The sequence below is a fragment of the Cricetulus griseus genome, chromosome 6 (genome assembly GCF_003668045.3).
Source record: "Cricetulus griseus strain 17A/GY chromosome 6, alternate assembly CriGri-PICRH-1.0, whole genome shotgun sequence".
In the NCBI taxonomy this organism is placed as follows: Eukaryota; Metazoa; Chordata; class Mammalia; order Rodentia; family Cricetidae; genus Cricetulus; species Cricetulus griseus.
This window is the reverse complement of record NC_048599.1, coordinates 34198553-34217247: the sequence shown is the minus strand read 5'-3', so window position 1 is coordinate 34217247 and position 18695 is coordinate 34198553. Positions and strand designations below refer to the sequence as shown.

The 18695-nt window shown below is 42.2% G+C and overlaps 1 protein-coding gene across 2 annotated transcripts in view; it reads left to right on the top strand.

Moving 5' to 3' along the window:
* The window catches only part of Dtd1 (D-aminoacyl-tRNA deacylase 1), a 193967-nt gene that overhangs the window by 166153 nt on the left and 9119 nt on the right, over positions 1–18695 (top strand). The window contains exon 6 of one of the 2 annotated variants that reach the window (XM_027421609.2): positions 5602–6131. The exons of the other annotated variant lie outside the window; for it this stretch is intronic. The gene's annotated coding sequence lies outside the window, so the exon portion shown is untranslated. Of the gene's footprint in view, positions 1–5601; positions 6132–18695 lie in introns of those variants that run through there. 2 annotated transcript variants of the gene reach the window in all.

Here is an 18695-nt window from a genome sequence, read left to right as displayed (position 1 = left end):
ATCAGAAGCTCTTAAGTTTTTCCATGAAACAGTCCTACTCTCTAGGTAAATGATGCCAGCGGGCTTCCCAGCTGCGACATGAAATTAGTAAATACATAAAAGCTGGGGTTTTGTTTTGAACAGTGAGTTTGAGAACACCTGTGTGTCCTGTATGTTCTGAGTTTAGAACTTGAATCTTGTAGTTACGCAAATGTCCTGAAGCTGGAAACTGGTTAGCTAAAAGTCAGCAAATAGGAACATCTTGTGGGTTCTTCCTTTTTTTTTTTTATCATTTTTTAATTTGAATTAGAAATAAGATTGAATTACATGAGAATCCCAGTTCCCTTCTCCCTCCCTTCCTTCTACCCCCAACTAAAACCCTACCTATCACATATCCTTTCTTCTAATCTACACCTGACTCAACCTTTCTGCTCCCTCATGCCCTCTGCATCCTTCCTCTTCTTCCCTCCTCATTCTCGTAGCTCCCTCCCCCCTCTTCCCATGCTCTCAATTTGCTCAGGGGATGGTAACCCTTTCCCCTTCTCCAAGGGACAATGTTTGTCTCTTTTAGGGTCCTCCTTGTTTATTAGTTTCTCTGGCAGTGTGGATTGTAGGCTGGTAATCCCTTACTCTATGTCTAAAATCCACATATGAGTGAGTACATATCATGTTTGTCATTTTGTGATTGGGTTACCTCACTCAGAATGTTTTCTTCCAGTTCCATCCATTTTCCTGCAAATTTCAAGATTCCATTGTTCCTTGTTTTTGAGAGGTATTGTTCTTTAGTCCAAGGGAGCCTGAAACTTGCTATGTAGCCCAGGCTGGCCTCAAACACAAAGCAATTCTTCATCCTCAGCCTTCCAAGTACTAGGAGTGCAGATCTGAGCCACCACATCTGGCTGAGAATCTCAGTGTCTGAACAGGCTGTTGAAGGATTCCTAGCTTCCAGTCCTGTGCTGGCTCACTGAAGATGTTTCTCACTCCTTGGTATTTGAAAGCAGTGAACAGAGCGCTGCTTGCATACTTGGAGGAAGATTGTAGCTGGAAATGCTGTCAGTTGTGGTTTTGTTAACAGCCTTCCAACATACAGCACCGTCATTTCCCATCACTCCGAGGTGATGGCCAGCAACCATTTCCCAAGTTTTTCTATAATTGGGTTTATTGTTTAGTTAACTTACAATTCAAACACTCTGATTTGACATCTCGATTGTTGATGTGTTGTATTTATTTCCAGATTATTATATTACCTATACCTTATATGCTGTTTAGTTTTATGGAAATTTGACACAGTCTAGAACAGTGGTTCTCAACCTATGGGTTAAGACCATTGGAAAACACATATTTCCAATGGTTTTAGGAACACCCAACCATAACTGTTACTTCATAACTGTAATTTTGCTAGTGAGTGGTTTCTCAGTCCCTGAGATCATCACAAATATGTGTTTTCTGATGATTACATTCCCCAGGTTGAGAGAATTGCTGGTCTAGAGTCATTTGAGAGATGGGAACCTCAGTTGAGAAAATGTTTCCCTAAGATCAGGCTGCAGGCAAGCCTGTAGATAATTTTCTTAGTTAGGTGTGGGCAGGCGCAGTCCATTGTGGGTGGGCCCACCCCTGGGATGATGGTTCTGGATTCTGTAAGAAAGCAGGAGGGTGGGCAAGCCACAGAGAACAAGCTAGTAAGCAGCACTCCGGCATGTTTTATCTCAGCAGTAGTAACCCCGACTAAGAGGTTTTGCCGTCAGATTTTTTAATATAATATTTTCATTAGTCCTTTGAGAATTTCACTCCTCCATACAATGTATTTAACTATGTTCAACCTCAGCCCTTCCCAGAACTGCCTCCTCAACTCCCCCCAATTTCATGTTCATTCTCTCTCTGTCTCCCCCCCCCCCTCTCTCTCCCCACTGAGTCCAATTTTGTGCTGCCTACATATTCATGAATTTGGGGCCATCCCCTGAAGCATGGCCAACTGACTAAGGGCCATACCCTTAAAGAAAAATGTACTCTTTCTCCTCCAGAAGCAACTAACTGCCAGTAGCTCTTCTGTTAGGTGTGGGGGCTCACAAGCTTTTTCCTCCTCTGTGCTAGAATGATGACTGGTGTGATCTTCTGCGGGGAAACCACAGGTGCTATGAGTTCATGAGTGCCATAGTCCTGTCGTGTTCAGAGGACACTGTTCCACTCTGGTCTTCTCCAACCTGACTCTTACAGTCTTTATACCTTCTCTTCCACAATGGTGCTTGAGCCTTGTGGAGAGTGGGTATACCATAGGTGTGCCCATTTGTGGCTGAGTTCTCGTACACTCATTCTCTGCACTTTGACCAGTTGTTTCTGCTTCAGCTGCCAATCACTACACAGAGAAACTTCTCTGATAAGATCTGATAGCTGTACTAATCTATGGGTATAGAGATACGAATTTTTAAAAAAGTTTGATGCTATGTCCATTTAGCAAAAATAATAGTAGTAGGTTCACTTCTGGGGCTTATGAGTTCCCTAGCCACGGCTTGTTGGATGGATTTATAGTACCATGTATGTGTTTCATCCAGTGGAGTGAGCCTTAAAACTAAACCGAGAGTGGTTCATGCCACTGTGCATGCATGGGCATATTTTTTCACACTGGTGGTTATTATAGATTACAGGGTCCACAGCTGGTAGCTTTTACTAAAACCCCCCCAACAGCCCTGTATAATACCTTCCAGGACTATGAAAGCTAGCCATCAGGGAGGAAGCTTGCAAGCAGTACCAACTTGATTTCTCCATGCCCTGTGACCAAAGTATGTGGTATCTTCAACAACAATATCTTATAATCAAGTTTTGGTGGGCAACCAAAAATAATGGTTTGTATTGTTTTGTGGTTTCTTGAATACCCCTGACTTGAGGGAAGGTATCCCACACCTAGGACTCAGATGGGAAGGCAGGGTAAGGAGTGGATTAGGGAGGGGTAAGTCATACTAAATTTGTTTCATGCTTCTCTGATTTCTTTCTCCACCAATGTGTCATCTGTATATAGTAGGGCTACAGATTTTTTTGAGTTAATCTTGTATCCTGCCACTTTGCTGAAGGTGTTTATCAGCTGTAGGAGTTCCCGGGTTGAGTTTTTCGGGTCACTTATGTAGACTATCATATCATCTGCAAATAGTGAGAGTTTGACTTTTTCCTTTCCGATTTATATTCCCTTAATCTCCTTTTGTTGTCTTACTGCTCTAGCTAGAACTTCAAGGACAATATTGAAGAGGTATGGAGGGAGTGGACAGCCTTGCCTTGTTCCTGATTTTAGAGGAATTGCATTGAGTTTCTCACCATTTAATTTGATGTTGGCTGTTGGCTTGCTGTATATTGCTTTTATTATGTTGAGGTATGTTCCTGTTATCCCTGATTTCTCCAGGACCTTTATCGGGAAAGGGTGTTGGATTTTGTCAAAGGCTTTTTTTGGCATCTAGTGAGATGATCATGTGATTTTTTTTCTCCGCCTGTTTATATGGTGGATTACATTGATGGATTTTCCTATGTTGAACCATCCTTGCATCCCTGGGATGAAGCCTACTTGATCAGGATAGATGATTTCTCTGATGTGTTCTTGGATTCGATTTGCCAATATTTTATTGGGAATTTTTGCATCAATATTCATGAGGGATATTGGTCTGTAGTTCTCTTTCTTAGTTGTGTCTTTGTGTGGCTTAGGTATCAAGGTTATTGTGGCCTCATAAAAAGAGTTTGGTAATGATCCTTCTGCTTCTATTGTGTAGAATACTTTGAGGAGAATTGGTATTAGCTGTACTTTGAATTTCTGGTAGAATTCTGCACTGAAGCCGTCTGGCCCTGGGCTTTTTTTGGTTGGGAGACTTCTGATGACTGCTTCAATTTCATTAGAGGTTATAGGTCTATTTAAATTGCTTATCTGTTCTTGATTTAATTTTGGTAAATGAAATCTGTCCAGAAAATTGTCCATTTCCTTTAGATTTTCAAATTTTGAGGAATATAGGTTTTCAAAGTATGACCTGAAGATTCTCTGGATTTCCTCTGTGTCTGTTGTTATGTCCCTCTTTTCATTCCTAATTTTATTAATTTGCATTTTCACTCTTTGTTGTTTGGTAAGTTTGGATAAAGGTTTGTCTATCTTGTTAATTTTCTCCAAGAACCAACTTTTTGTTATATTGATTCTTTGTATTGTTCTCCTAGTTTCCATTTTACTGATTTCAGCCCTCAATTTGATTATTTCCTGGCATCTGCTCCTCCGGGGTGTATTGGCTTCTTTGTTTTTTAAAGCTTTCAGTTGTGCTGTTAATTCTCGAGTGTGATTATTCTCCTGTTTCTTCATGTGGGCACTTAACGCTATGAACTTTCCTCTTAGCACTGCTTTCAAAGTATCCCATAGGTTTGGGTATGTTGTGTCCACATTCTCATTGAATTCTAGGAAATCTTTAATTTTTCTAAATTTGTTTGAAAATCCATATGGAAACCTATTATTTTATAATATTCAAATACACACACATATACTATATATACATACTCACTTGTGTGTGTGTGTATTCATATAAAAAAGTTTAATTGGAGTTACCTTATATCAGGGATAATGTTCCTCCCATAATCCATAGTTTGTCAAATAAAAAAGCCCAGTGCCAGGTTTATTGATTTTTTTGATGTTTTAATTTATTTTTCTGTCATTTTCCATTTGAAATTTCACTGGTTTCTGTTTTTCTCTTTGTTATTCTCCCAATTAGATTTGTTTTGAGGAGTTTTCTACCTTTATCATTTTCCTTTCTTAAGGTAGAAACTCAGATTATAGATTAGCACCTCCACCCAAGTATAAATACTAAATGCTATGAATTTCCTTCTTGGTGAATATTACAGTTCTGTTATGTTGTGTTTTCCTTTTTTTTTTTTTATTTCAGAATACACTCTCATTTGCTTTGAGAGTTCTCTTCAATGCAAAAGCAATTACAAATATATTCAGATTTGGGCATTGTGATTCAAACCTGTAATTCTAGGAGATTGTGGTAGGAAAATTGCTGCAATCTTAGGGCCAGCCTCAGACTCCGTAGTGAGTTCTAGGTCAGCCTGGGCTAGGTCAGCCTGACCTAGGTCAGCTAGGTCTCTAGAATGAGATCGTGTCTCAAAAAGTGAAAACAAGCCAGGCATTGGTGGTGCACGCCTTTAATCCCAGCACTTGGGAGGCAGAGGCAGGTGAATCTCTGTGATTTTGAGGGCAGCCTGGTCTCCAGAGCGAGGGCCAGGATAGGTTCCAAAGCCACACAGAGAAACCCTGTCTCGAAAAACAAAACAAAAAACAAAACAAAACAAAAGTGAAAACAAAACAAAATAACAAAAAAAAACCCAAAACTAATCAACCAACTAACCAAAGAACTGTGTTCAGTAATTCGATTTAGTATCTTTTTGAGATCACATATTGAAGTTATTGTGGAGATACTTTGGTGAGAAGGTATTTGGGTTTACACGTTACAAGTTGCTAGATTTTTCATAGTTAAATGACACAGTGTGATCCGGGTCTTTGTGTGAATTTGAAGTAATGCCTTCAGCTAATTCTTAATGTTTCTGCACCTAGAGGTAGGTTATAAAAGCAGTTCGTCTTAGCAATGTCTTTTCTTTGTTCCTTTTTAGCAAATTACCATTGGGCAGAACCGGATCCTGAAACATTCAAGATGCTAACCCCCTACACTGCTTAAGAATTCAGGACTCAAATATGAAAAGAAAATCAGAAGTAAGACACTGGGAACCTGACTACGCCTGCAGAAAAACACCAAAGGACCATTCTGTTTCCTTATGTAATGCTGTGGTCTGAATGGGTAGTGGGTGTTGTGAGATGGGGTGGGGATGCTCGTGTTTGGCACATACCTATGCCTCCCCATGGAGAGAGGTCCATTGTTTTCTTGCTTCCTACCATGTCTTAGCTTGCTTTTAGAACAGTCTGGCCCAGCATCATCTGTCCTCAAGTCTATTGTGGTGTATTCTGTGTGTCCATGATCAGTCTCCAGCCCATCCCTTCTGTCCATGTCATCTCCATCACTGAGTCACAAGACAGGGCTGGTGTTAGGCAACCACCAATAACATATTGTATGAGACTTTGCATCGTGTACATTTTCTTCTTTTTTTTTTCTAAAAATAAATAATAATAAAATCATAAATCTCAATGAGCTACTTTATTATTAGACAGATTCTGCTGTGTTGGTTTTATGATGTTGTCTGTAGAAATGTGATGCGTCTGAACCCACTGTATGTATCCATACTTCATTGTAGATAGGCCTTGCAAGAGTTCTTCTATGCATGGTTCACACAGGCCTCCAGTTGCACAGTGAGAGGCTGTCTGGTAATTTATGACTGATGACATTCTACTTGGAAAAGTGGTGGCAGGAAAGGGAATGCAGACAGTCTGGGGACCCATCTTCAGAATGGCCAGAACATTCTGGTTGAGAATAGATGCATCTGCTCCACCTGGGAAGTGGGGCAAGGCCTCCCACATTGGCTACACAGAACTCTTGTCCAGCAGCTGCTCTGTTGTGTGTATATCAAGGCACTACACCAAGTGTTGTGAAGAAAGACCACATAATGTTAAAGGAGTTAATTGACCAGTGACACATCTATAGCAGTCATTTTTAATGCTATATAAGTTGAGAAATTATATTGCTTATGTAAACAGTGTTATCATCTCTTAAAATATTTGTCTTATTATAGAGAAGATGCCTTTTTTGGGGGATTTTGGTAATGCTGACACTGTCTACCCATGATTTATAACAACTTGAGTCCCTCTTGTCTGAGCCACTTGTCTATTTTAAATGAAGACATTAGGAAGTATGGGGGGAAAAAACCTGAAATGACATTTAAAAGCCACCATCAAGGTACTTGGAATATATAGTTAGGAAAAGATTGGCTACCCAGTGAAATTGTCTTTGTTCTGAACCAGCTCAGACATCCAAAAAATAAATGTATGATATTTTAACATCCACATTTGAGGTTGAAAACATTGCATCCCAGTACAGACCCAGGTCAGTTTTCCTAGCTCATGGACAGTGAGGCCCAAGAAGCCCCCACCTCCACTCCTACCAAAGGAGGGTTTGCCATGAATAAATTTACTAAAAATTCCATTTTTACATGCGTCACTGAGCAGATTTGTCATGTGTTTTCCTGCCACCACAGTTTATCAGCACCAATTAATGCTCACTGAACAGCTGCAGCCTGTCCTTGGAGTCAGGAGAGATGAGGATTGAATAGTAATAACTAATAACTAGATGTTTGGACAGTGGTAAAACAACATATTCTCATTGTTCACAGCTTTGTTTCTGGACCCCATTTTAAAGGGGCATCGGTCCTGGAGTGTGCACAGCTGAGTATAGCCAAGTGGCTTGAGTGGCTGACAACCATGAGGAAGAGAGCCGAAAGATCTAAGGCTCTATTGCCCAGGGGAGAGCATTTGTGAGAATTTGAAAGATATAGGGGAGAGCCTGGGTCAGAAATAATGAGAGGAACAGTGAGTGTAAGTTGCGTTAACTGGAGGCTGGCTTTCTAACAAAATAATTCCAAGTGGATCATAATGTTGGGAGCTTTTTATCATCTGAGCAGAAAACCCAGTCCTACTTATGTGAAGGGAGACCTTCTGTTTCAAGTAATTGGCTTAAAAATCTCTCTTTACAAAATGCAGGGGATATGATATCAGAAAAATGTAGCATTGGATGGCAGGAAGCATTTCTACCAATATGAAGGTCATTTTCAGCTCCTGGGATCAGAGAGGCAGTGAACACACTCCAGAGTAACTTGGGAAGGTCCGACCTAACAGGCCAACATGATGAGAGACGGCGTGAGGTCAAGGAGAAACCCCAGAACAGGCAAGAATCCATCAAAAGCAAAGCACCAGTTTCCACCTGTTAACCTTCCTTTGAAAGAAAGGTTATTTCCAAGCCTGTCTGTGGGAGTAAAAGCTAAAATTAGATTTGGGTGCAGTTCTGATTACATAGGATAAACCTTCTGCCTTTACATCTTTTCTAGCATCCCTGATTACTTACAAAGCTTGCTGTTTACTGTCTGTTAAAACATCTTCAGTGCGGGGATAGGAGAGGAGAGTCAGACCATGTATGGCTGTTTTTTGAGAAGCCTTGGCAGGTCTTAGGCCCAGTACTTTAAACAGAGCAGTGTGCTGACAATGCTGGGAAGCAAGATCCGTTTAATCTTGCCTTTTGTGGTTTACTTTATAGCAGAACAAGCATTTGTGGCTACACAAAACATAGACCAAATAAAGGCATCCTCTGAGGCTGGATGCTCCCCAGCCTCTCATGCTTGGTGGTCCTGAGAAGGGAGGACAGCTCTTCTACCAGGCTGCATTGAGATGATGTATGGAGCTAGCTGATGGATGGGTATTGATAATACTTGGTATCCATTGATTTGACCATAAGGAACAAACACACCCACCACCACTCCACTCCTTTTGACCCACTGTCATTTTAGTAACTCAAAAACCAGAGAGATGACCTTTGCTGTTACTAATTTGCTGTTGCTTCCCCTGTTCAGCCAAGCACTTCCAGAATTCTTTGTAAATCCATTGCTGATTGTAGTCCTTTTAAATAGAACAGAAGACTCTCATACCACAAACTGGGCAAACTTGGAGAGTCAGACCTCTCGGCTGTTTTAGGAAAGACAAAGGAGACTGCCATTTGAGGGGAGTCAGCCTTCTTAAGCACTGCCGTGTTTTCTCTCCTGAGGTCAAGATAGCACTGCATTTAATTTTGGAGCTCCTAGAAACCAGCCCCGAGTGCACATTAGGAAATTGTCTGTTACTGTGGTATTTTAGAGTGCTGAATCTAAATTAATAGATTACTTTGGGATAATGTATTTGATATTTATGGGGGCTTCACAACCTGTTTTGATTCTTTACCAGTGGTGAGTGAGCATCAAGGCTCTACCCGTGAACAGAAAGTACACTGGGGTGGTCTCCTGAAGGAGCTGCACCTGACAGCCCTTCTGTAGGAGGAAGATGGCTCCAGCTTAGATATAAAAGGGCCTCTTTTCAGGGGGAGTGAGAGATCTGTAGGAAGAGGTAGATGATCAGACAACCACAGTTTGAGGAGGGTAAAATGGCAAGCATAATGATCTCAAAGTGACAGGAGGGATGTTCAGATGACTGCCAACAGGTTGTTAGAACCGGGTGTAGGGAGAGAAGAGACAGCCCATCTGGATTTCCCTGGTTAAGTGGAGATACAGACTTAGAGAGGGGAGTGACAATCAGGAGCTCTGAAGGGCATGACATTTTACCTGATTCACCAGCAACCAGTTAGTCTGATGCAGTATTTGGGAGGCTGTATTTGCTGGCAGAACACAGGGGACCCTGAGGCAGGACGGGGCTGAGAATTACTATAGCAAATGCAGGGTCAATATTTGTGTCGTATCCATAATGCAGGTGACACTGAGGACCTGGTTGTCTAGACTGCCTGATCTTAGAGGGGATTCTCTCCTGTGCACAAACTTGGAAATGGAGTCTCAGAGCCAATTTAATTGAAGAAACATCAGAGAGAGCTGTCTCTCAACATCTGTACTTGTTACTTTTATCATTACCATGACCACATACCTGGAAGAAAAACAACTTAAAGGGTTCAGGCCATGACCTCTTGACCCTGTGTGCTTGGGCAGAGTGTCACAGTAGCAGGAACATGGGGCAGAAACACACGCACACGCACGCACGCACGCACGCACGCACGCACGCACGCAGGCACGCACGCACACACGCGCACACACACACACGGCGCGCGCGCGCACGCAGGCACGCACGCACGCACGCACGCACTGGGGTGGATAGAAGGATGGAGAGTAGCTATCAGGGAAGGGATAAGATACCTTTACTGTCCTATTCCTAGTGACCTACTTCTTCAAGCTAAGTCCTACTTCCTAAAATGCCAGCTGGGGACCAAGCATTCAAAACATGACCCTATGAGGGCATTCCATATTCATGCCGTAATGCAAACCTGAATTAGGAGGTGAGAGAGTCCCAGAATTTGAAACTAAACTTAGGATTCCACTGCTCTTTTTGTGTGACTGTCACCTGCAGTCATGATCTGGACACTGTTCTTTTTTTTTTTTAGACAGGGTTTCTCTGTGTAGCTTTGGCACCTATCCTGTACTCGCTCTGTAGACCAGGTTGGTCTCGAACTCACAGAGTTCCGCCTGCCTCTGCCTCTGCCTCCCGAGTGCTGGGATATTAAAGGCGTGCGCCACCAACGCCCAGGTGGACACTGTTCTTGTAATTATCCCTTTTGCACATTGTCCTTCCTGCTGGTGACTTTTTGTGCCTTGCTCTTGCCTGGGAGGTTGTGCCCACTTCCTAGCTGCTTCTTCGGCTTGGCCAAGGAGATTGCTGGTGGGCAGAACAGTTTAGATTGGGGGAATGAGAGGAGGGTGGCTATGTCTTCCACAGAGGCTGGAGCAACTGCTGACAGTTTTCCCTCTCCTGCAGAATTTTCCAAGATGCCCCCGCTTCAGGTGCAGGAATGCTGACACCATTGATGGCTACCAGTTGTAGGTTGTGTTGCTTCCCTAGCCTCGTAGGCTTCTGTTAGCCATTTCTTCACCAGCTTTGCTATCATCTACACTGCTAGTTCTTCAAAATCCTCATGTGTGCCTGCCTATCTTGTCCGAGAGATTTCTTTCCCCTTGAAATGAACCTTGCCACTACTATTGTAGTCTTTGGGCTTTAAGTCACGCACGCTGACACCATTTCTCTTTGCACATTTCTTTGAAACATTATGAGGACTTTCCTACTCTTTTAAAAATTGCTTTATTGCTCTCTCAGAGTCATGTAAGCTGCCCCTGTGGCTAGCAGAAAGTGCTTCTGTGTACCCAGCCCCCTTTTAAAGCCTGCTTTGAGGTCCTGAATTTTCTGCTGGGTAGGTGAGTGTCCTCTGTGTACACACTGTATTATGCTACAGGCTAGACAAAGGCATGCATTTTTTCTTTACTTGAAAGAAGGGATGAAAATACCTCATGGCTCTACAAGTATCTGGATTTCTACCATACCATGCAATATAGTCACCACCTAGCTACATGTGGCTAAACTAAAAAAATAAATAAAGATACCAGCAAGACTGAATTGGAAATGGTGAACAAGCCACACAGTGTTTTGGACCCAGTAGTTCTCAAAAAGGAGACCCCAGAGCAGCAGAATTGCTGGGAAGTTCTGAGAAACAGAGTCTCAGACTGCCCCAGTGCTGCTGAGTCAACTTGGGTGCAGTCCTGCACTCTGGGTTCAACAACCCTCCAGCCCATGTTAATTTAGTTAAGCTTTGAGAATTCCTTGCCTTTGCTTATGAAGGCATCATGTCTCAGAGTCAGCCAGCATTCTCAGTCTAAGCTGCACATTATCCTCACCTGGAGGAGATTTGAAAACTCCAGGGCCCTGTGTCAAAAGAAAAATTCTCAGGTAGCTTCAATGAGCAGCTAAGGCAGAGAAGTCCAGGCATGCTAAATCTTCCAATTAACTCCCCGCCCCAGAGTTCCTTAGCTGTCTTCTTCCTCCGTTAAACCATAATGTCCATGGGAATTGCTCTGCGGGAACACTTAGTTCTATGCTAGAGAAGATCCATCACCATTGCGTAGGTGGAGCCACCAAGAAGGCAACTGACTTGTGTGAGATTAAAGAAATATTGACTGATCCAATGACCCTGATTCTTGGGAATCATTCATTTATTTGCCAATATTAGTTAGAGTGATAGTCTCTGGGCGCATAAGCGTAAATGCCACCAAGGCCTGGAGCCCAGATGCACAGTCTACTAAAACAGACAAGACAAAAAGCCTCAGCAGTGGAGGGCACTTCAGGTGTTTGTGACATAGCCAAGCAAGCAACCCAAACCCTTAGGAACAGATGGATGTCTGAGGGAATTTTAAGGAAGCTTGATTGGCAGTCTAGGGTATATATCTGTTCAGGTAATAGCAGATAGCTTGTCTAAGGATGTAGCCAGAGAACACACCTGGAGCAAAGGAGAATTCTGGGATCCTCAAGGAAGTTCTGTGCTTAGACATAGTGCAAATCTTTTATTAGTGTCCATTGTCAGGGTATTCAGAAAAATGAGAGCAGTTGCACGAGAGCAATGCCAGCACACCAGATCCTGTGTCATTTTGGGTGGCATCGTAGAGAAAGTGAACTTTGGTTTGTTGATCAAGCACAGAGTTGGCTTCATCATGGCATGATGCTTAGGGTGGCATGCTGAGGAAATGGCTTGAGATAATCTGTGCATAGAGTGGGAAGAGCTGATGTTGCTCCAGAATAAAGCATGAGCAAGAAGCATCTAACTCATCTGGTTGGGAGCCTCATCTCCCACTTCTCATTTGAAGCCAGTGATGCAAGGGTTAACTTTCATCAAGCCACCTGACTTCAAAGTCTTATGTCTATCTGTTCCAGTAGCAATGCTTCCTGCAAAGGAACACTGTGAGAACTCTAGGTAATGGCTCTGAGGACCATATACAGCTCAAAAGCCCGAAGCTCAGCCTGTCCTGCCACAATGAGAGAAGAATGGAGGTGGAGAGTGGAGTGTTATGATTATGATGAAGCTTTCCCTGCAAACTCTTGGTTTGGACTGGGTTCCCAGAGCTCTGGGCTCAGGTCAGATCATGTTACAGGGTAGAGAGAGGTTTGGTGGGTCTCCATAGGTAAACTACTCTTTTCAACGTTTGATTTTTTTTCATCTGGCATAAGTAGATTTGAGTGTTGTATTTTTTTGTTTACTTTAGGCTACCAGCCAGATCCCAAATAATGACATAAAGACTTATTATTAATTATGAAAGCGCAGGCTTGTTTCAACTAGCTCTTAATACTTATATTAACCCATTTATATTAATCTATGTTCTATTACATGGCATTACCTCTCTTCCATCTTGTACCTCCTGTTTCCCCTCCATGTCCCCTGGCATCTTGCTGGCATAATTCATGTGCCTAGATTCCTCATCCTCTTCCTCTCTCTCTCCCTGGAAATCCCACCTATCTCTCCTTCCTAGAGATTGGCCATTTAGCTCTTTATTAAACCAATCAGAAGGCACCTTAGGCACAGACATATCTTTACAGAATGTTGTTGTTCAATAAGAAAACCCAAGTGCCAGAAACCACACCAAAGAGCATGAGAAATCTCCATTCAAGTTGTTGGTCAGGGGAGTCCAAGAGGCACCCCCCCACACAACAATATAGGCTATTGCTGTTGCCCTTGGATGCTTCCCAGAATGAAAAGGTAAATCCCTATTGTGAAAAATATCACACAAGTTGGACACAGGGCTTGGAGGAATTGAACTGGAACTGGCCTGGAAGTCTCCTCCTTGAGGACTAGCTCTCATGGTATCAGAAGGTGCTCTGTGAGCTTCCGTGGGAGAAAAGCAATCAACAGTCTCACCCAGCTGTGATACCTCTGAACCACAATAGTGACCAGACACTATAAGATATCCTCACAGGTAAAGGAGTGGAACTTACATCTCAGAGGTGACCAACCACTGTCCAGTTGGAAGGCTGCTCAATAGGAGAGTTTGAACTCATTCCTGCTACCATAAACCTAGCCAACTCTCCATAGTTGGTGAGGCCATGGACCCAGAGAAGAACCGAAATCTCCACTTTGCTGAGTCAGTATACTTTCTGACTTCGTTCTACATGCTTAGCCTTATACCCACAGCTAAATGTAGTTCTCACCCCTCATCAAAGATTCTTCTTTTTGCATCAGAGAGAGACCACTACAGAAAGCCATGCTGGTCAAAATAGAACACCTGAATGTGGGTGTTCAACCACAACTAATACATTTACTATACAACCCCTACACTTAAGGCCCAGGGAAACACCATGAAAGAGGGGACAGAAAGATTGTAAGAGCTAGATGACCAGGGCATCTACTGTGAGATTGTGTCTTCTATGTAGAACAGGGAAGCTACATCCATGAAATCTCTATAACATGGTATCCTAAACAAGATCCAAACAATGACAACACCAGTTGACGTGCCAGCATGGATAGGGGAGATGGCACCAGGCCGCTTCCCTAGATGAAGAGCTACAGACAATGACTGTTAAGAAGGGGAGAAACAGTCTTCCCCAGGGATGAGCCCCTAATTGATTATTCAAGACTAAGAAGTCAGACCCCCAAAACATATATGCAAACAATAATAAATAGATCCAGTAAGTTGTATTTATATATTTATATGTGTAAATGTAACAGCAATAATAATAAAACTAAAAAAGGGGGGTAGAGGGTGGGGAGGGATATGGGAAGAGTTGGGGAAAGAACAGGGTAGGAGGCAATTGTAGGGGAAATGTTAGCCACACCCTCTTGGGGGCTGGCACAGGTGATGCAGACCATGCACACTAGGGCGTGGTCAGAGTGACATAGCAAGACCTTAAATATGAGGGTCGAAGGCAGGCGGCTCTCTCTATTCCATGGCTCGCCTGGTTGTTGGGGACTGACTCCGTCGTGTGAGCATTCTCCTTTTAAAACATCTGTTCATCAAACTTGATCTGACTCCTTTGTGGTACGCATTAATTGCACCCCACTGTAGGCAGTATGATTAAAAATATATTATGAAATTCTCAAAGCATTAAAATACTGCATTCAAAAAAGAAAACAAGTGACACATGGATAACAGACAGCAGGACATTGTCTCCGATGTTGCTCACCACTTCTCAAGGACAAGAAAGGAGCCCCTCACCCCCACCCAGATATAATCCCAGGGGAAGCTGAGCCTTGTCTGTGCTCTGCTGGGAGAACGAAGGCCTTGGGAAGAATTATAATCATCTAACTCCACAACAATTGGCTACCCAAGCAGGCTTGCCTGATGCCAATCCTTCCCCAGGACAACAAGCACCTGTTTCAGAAACACCACCCCAAAAGGCATCTCTGGCAACAAAAATAGATTACATGTTGGCAGTTTTAGTTCAGTGATACAGAGAACATTGAAAACATGGAGGGAAATCCTGGGATTTCTAGTCATGTAGGGTTAGAACCTGATATATATATTTGTTTCAGAGCTTGTGCTCTTAGATCAAGTGAGACCTCTGGTCTAGGAAAGAGCTGCGGTCTTTTTATTTTTTATTTTTTTTTATTTTTTTTCAGTTTTTTATTTTTTATATATTTGAATTACAAACAAGATTGAATTACATGCCAATCCCAGTTCCCTTCTCCCTCCCTCCCCTACCACCCCCCCAACCAAAATCCTACCTATCATATGTCCTTTCTTTTAATCTACACCTGACACAGCCTTTATGCTTCCTCTTGACCGCTGCATCCTTCCTTTTCTTCCCTTCTCACTCTCGTAGCTTCCTCCCCCCTCTCCCCATGCTCTCAATTTGCTCAGGGGATGGTGACCCTTTCCCCTTCTCCAGGGGACAAAGTTTGTCTCTTTTAGGGTCCTCCTTGTTAACTAGTTTCTCTGGCAGTGTGGATTGTAGGATGGTAATCCCTTATTCTATGTTTAAAATCCACATTGAGTGAGTACATATCATGTTTGCCTTTTTGTGATTGGGTTACCTCACTCAGAATGGTTTCTTCCAGTTCCATCCATTTTCCTGAAAACTTCAAGATTCCATTTTTTTTTTCTGCTGAGTAGTACTCCATTGTGTAAATGTACCACATTTTCTCTATCCATTCTTCAGTTGAGGGGCATCTAGGCTGCTTCCAGTTTCTTGCTATTACAGATAGTGCTGCTATGAACATGGTTGAACAGATAGATGTCTTTGTTGTATGAATGTGCTTCTTTTGGGTATATGCCTAGGAGTGGAATTGCTGGATCTTGTGGTAGACTCATGCCCATTTTCTTGAGGAGTCGCCATACTAATTTCCAAAGTGGCTGTACACGTTGGCACTCCCACCAGTAGTGGAGAAGTGTTCCTTTTCCTCCACATCCTCTCCAGCATAAACTGTCATTGGTGTTTTTGATTTTAGCCATTCTGACAGGAGTAAGAGGGTATCTCAGAGTTGTTTTGATTTGCATTTCCCTGATGGCTAAGGATGTTGAACACTTATGTGTCTTTCAGCCATTTTAGATTCCTCTATTGAGAATTGTCTATTTAGTTCTGTACCCCACTTTTTAATTGGATTGTTTGGTGTTTTGGAGACTAGTTTCTTGAGTTATTTGTATATTTTGGAGAACAGCCCTCTGTCAGATGTGGGGTTGGTGAATATCTTTTCCCAGTCTGTGGGCTGCCGTTTTGTCTTGCTGACTGTGTCCTTTGCCTTACAGAAGCTTGTCAGTTTCAGGAGGTCCCATTTATTAATTGTTGATGTCAGTGTCTGTGCTACTGGTGTAATGTTCAGGAAGTGGTCTCCTGTACCAATTAATTCAAGGGTATTTCCCACTTTATCTTCTAATAGGTTCAGTAGAACCTGTTATATTAAAAGACTGAAAAGACCACTTTAAATTTTTTTGTTTGAATGTAATTTCCACTTACCAAAGGGAAGCTACAATAACTACAAAGAATATCTTATTTGTCTAGCTTATCTGTGGCTAACATCTGGGACCATCTGCTTTGTTGTTTCTCTCTGCCTCCTTTTTCTGAACTGTTTGAGGCTAATGTTCATATTTGAGGGTAAGTTACATAGGAACCCCGTCTTCCATAACTAGAGTTGTCATTGCAATGTGGTTAATGTTCTGTTCTTAAATTTATTGTCCATGTTCTAATGTTATCTGTCAGTTTATTTAAAAATGTCTTTGTAGCATTCTGTGCAGGATCCCAGCAAAGGATCTGGCAGAGTTTCTGTATTTGGTCTCTTCTGATTAGCCTGTGTGCAGACAATTGAGTCATCATTTCCTCATCTGTAAGCTGGGGAGGTCAGAGCCACTTGTGTCTGAGTTCTGCAATCATGATGTCCCTGCAGTATGCAGTATAGTACTTTTTGTGGGGCTCTTTCTGTGTTTAACGGGATCCCTGCTCTCCAGAGGGGACTGGGAGTAACTTCCTATTTAGGAGAGTTAGAAGTCTGTCTCTCTTTAAACAGGACTTGTGGATGTGGAAACAAAGTCTAAAGAGTCTTCCCTGGTCTCTAGAGCAGCCAAGCATAACTACTGAAAGCAGCAATAGTACCAGAGTATTTGACAGCATCTGGATAAATGAAACAAATGACAGCAGTGTCACAAGGCACAGGAGGGAGGAAGTGAGACTGGCTTTTACAGGGTAGCTGTACTATGGGTGAAGTGGTATGGAGTTATTTGATGGATATTAGATTAGTTTAAATGTATTTTCTAAGCTGTATAGCAGCAACTGTATGCTTTCTATAAGAAACCTCTGTATTGTTTATTTCATGGTGCTGGGGATCCTACCCCGGGCCTTGGAATGCTGGGCAAGTGCTTTACCACTAAACTGCACCCTAGAATCCCCAAGCCCATTTAAAATACGAAGACTAATAGATTGAAAGCAAAAAAGATGAGAAAATATATATCATGGTAACACTAACTGAGAGAGAGCTGAAGTACCAATGTTAGTAGCAGACATCTGAACAAATAAAGTTGTCATGGAAAAAGAACAGTGCTGTGAAATGGTAAATGCATCTGCTCTCTGTGAGGATACAGCCATGCAGGTGCCCAACAACACAGTGCCATAACACAGGAGGCAGAACTCCAGAGAATCAAAAGGAGAAACAGAGTTGAACATCTTCCTGGCAGTAATTTATAGTCCCAGAAGCCAGAAAAGCAATAAAGATAGAGTTGACCACAACAGCATTATTCATCAACTCATTCTAATTGACTTTCATAGAATACTCCTTTCACAGAGAGCAGAATACAGAGTTTTTTTCAAGTGTGCATGGAGCATTCACCAGGAGAGATCACAGTCTGAATCATTAAATATGCCTCAAACATTTAAAATAATAGCAGCCATGCATAGTCAGTTCTCAGACCACAATGGAATTACAGAAACAATGTAACTTATAATTACTTTAGAAATTAATGAAGGGCCAGTGTTGTGGTATTACATCTTTAATCCCAGGACTCAGGAGGCAGAGGAAGGCATATCTTCATGAGTTCCAGGCCAGCCTGGTCTATATAGTGAGTTCATGATGATCAGGGCTGTGCAGAAAGACCCTGTTTCCAACAAAAACAATAAAAAGCAAACAAAGAAACAACAACAAAAAGAAATTAATGAAGGAAGAATCTTTTGGAGAAATCAAGTATTTGAGGGTTCAATGACATACTTTATTTTAAATTTTATGCAATATATCTTGATCTCGTTTTCTTCTCTTCAAACTCCACAGGTCAAAAAGAATTCTTGACAGAATTGTAATATATTTAGAAAGAAATGGAAATGAAAACAACTCACTAAATGTGCAGCATGAACTGAATAGTACTTTGGGGGAAATTCATAGCATTAAACAAGCAGGGGAAAAAAGGAAGATATAAGACCAGTAACCTAAAATGTCCATCTTAGGAAACTGAAGATGGAGACACACAAAAAAAAGAAGGATATAGTTTTTTTCCCTAAAAGTTACAAGAAAGAGATACTGCTCCTGGGAACATGTCTGCTGGGATAATGGGAGTATCAGCATCAATGATGATGGAAATGACCATGGGCGTTTCTTCCTCAGTGCTCAGTAGGTGCCACTCTAAGCACCCCCCCCATCTACATTGATGCTTACAATAACATTGTGAGGAAAGTACTCCTCCCTGCTTCCACAGGTGAGATCTGGAGGCACAGAGCCATGAAGCAACTTGTCCAGGGGCACGCGGCTGCTAAGGGAAGCAGCCAGTAATAAACATCTGGCCAA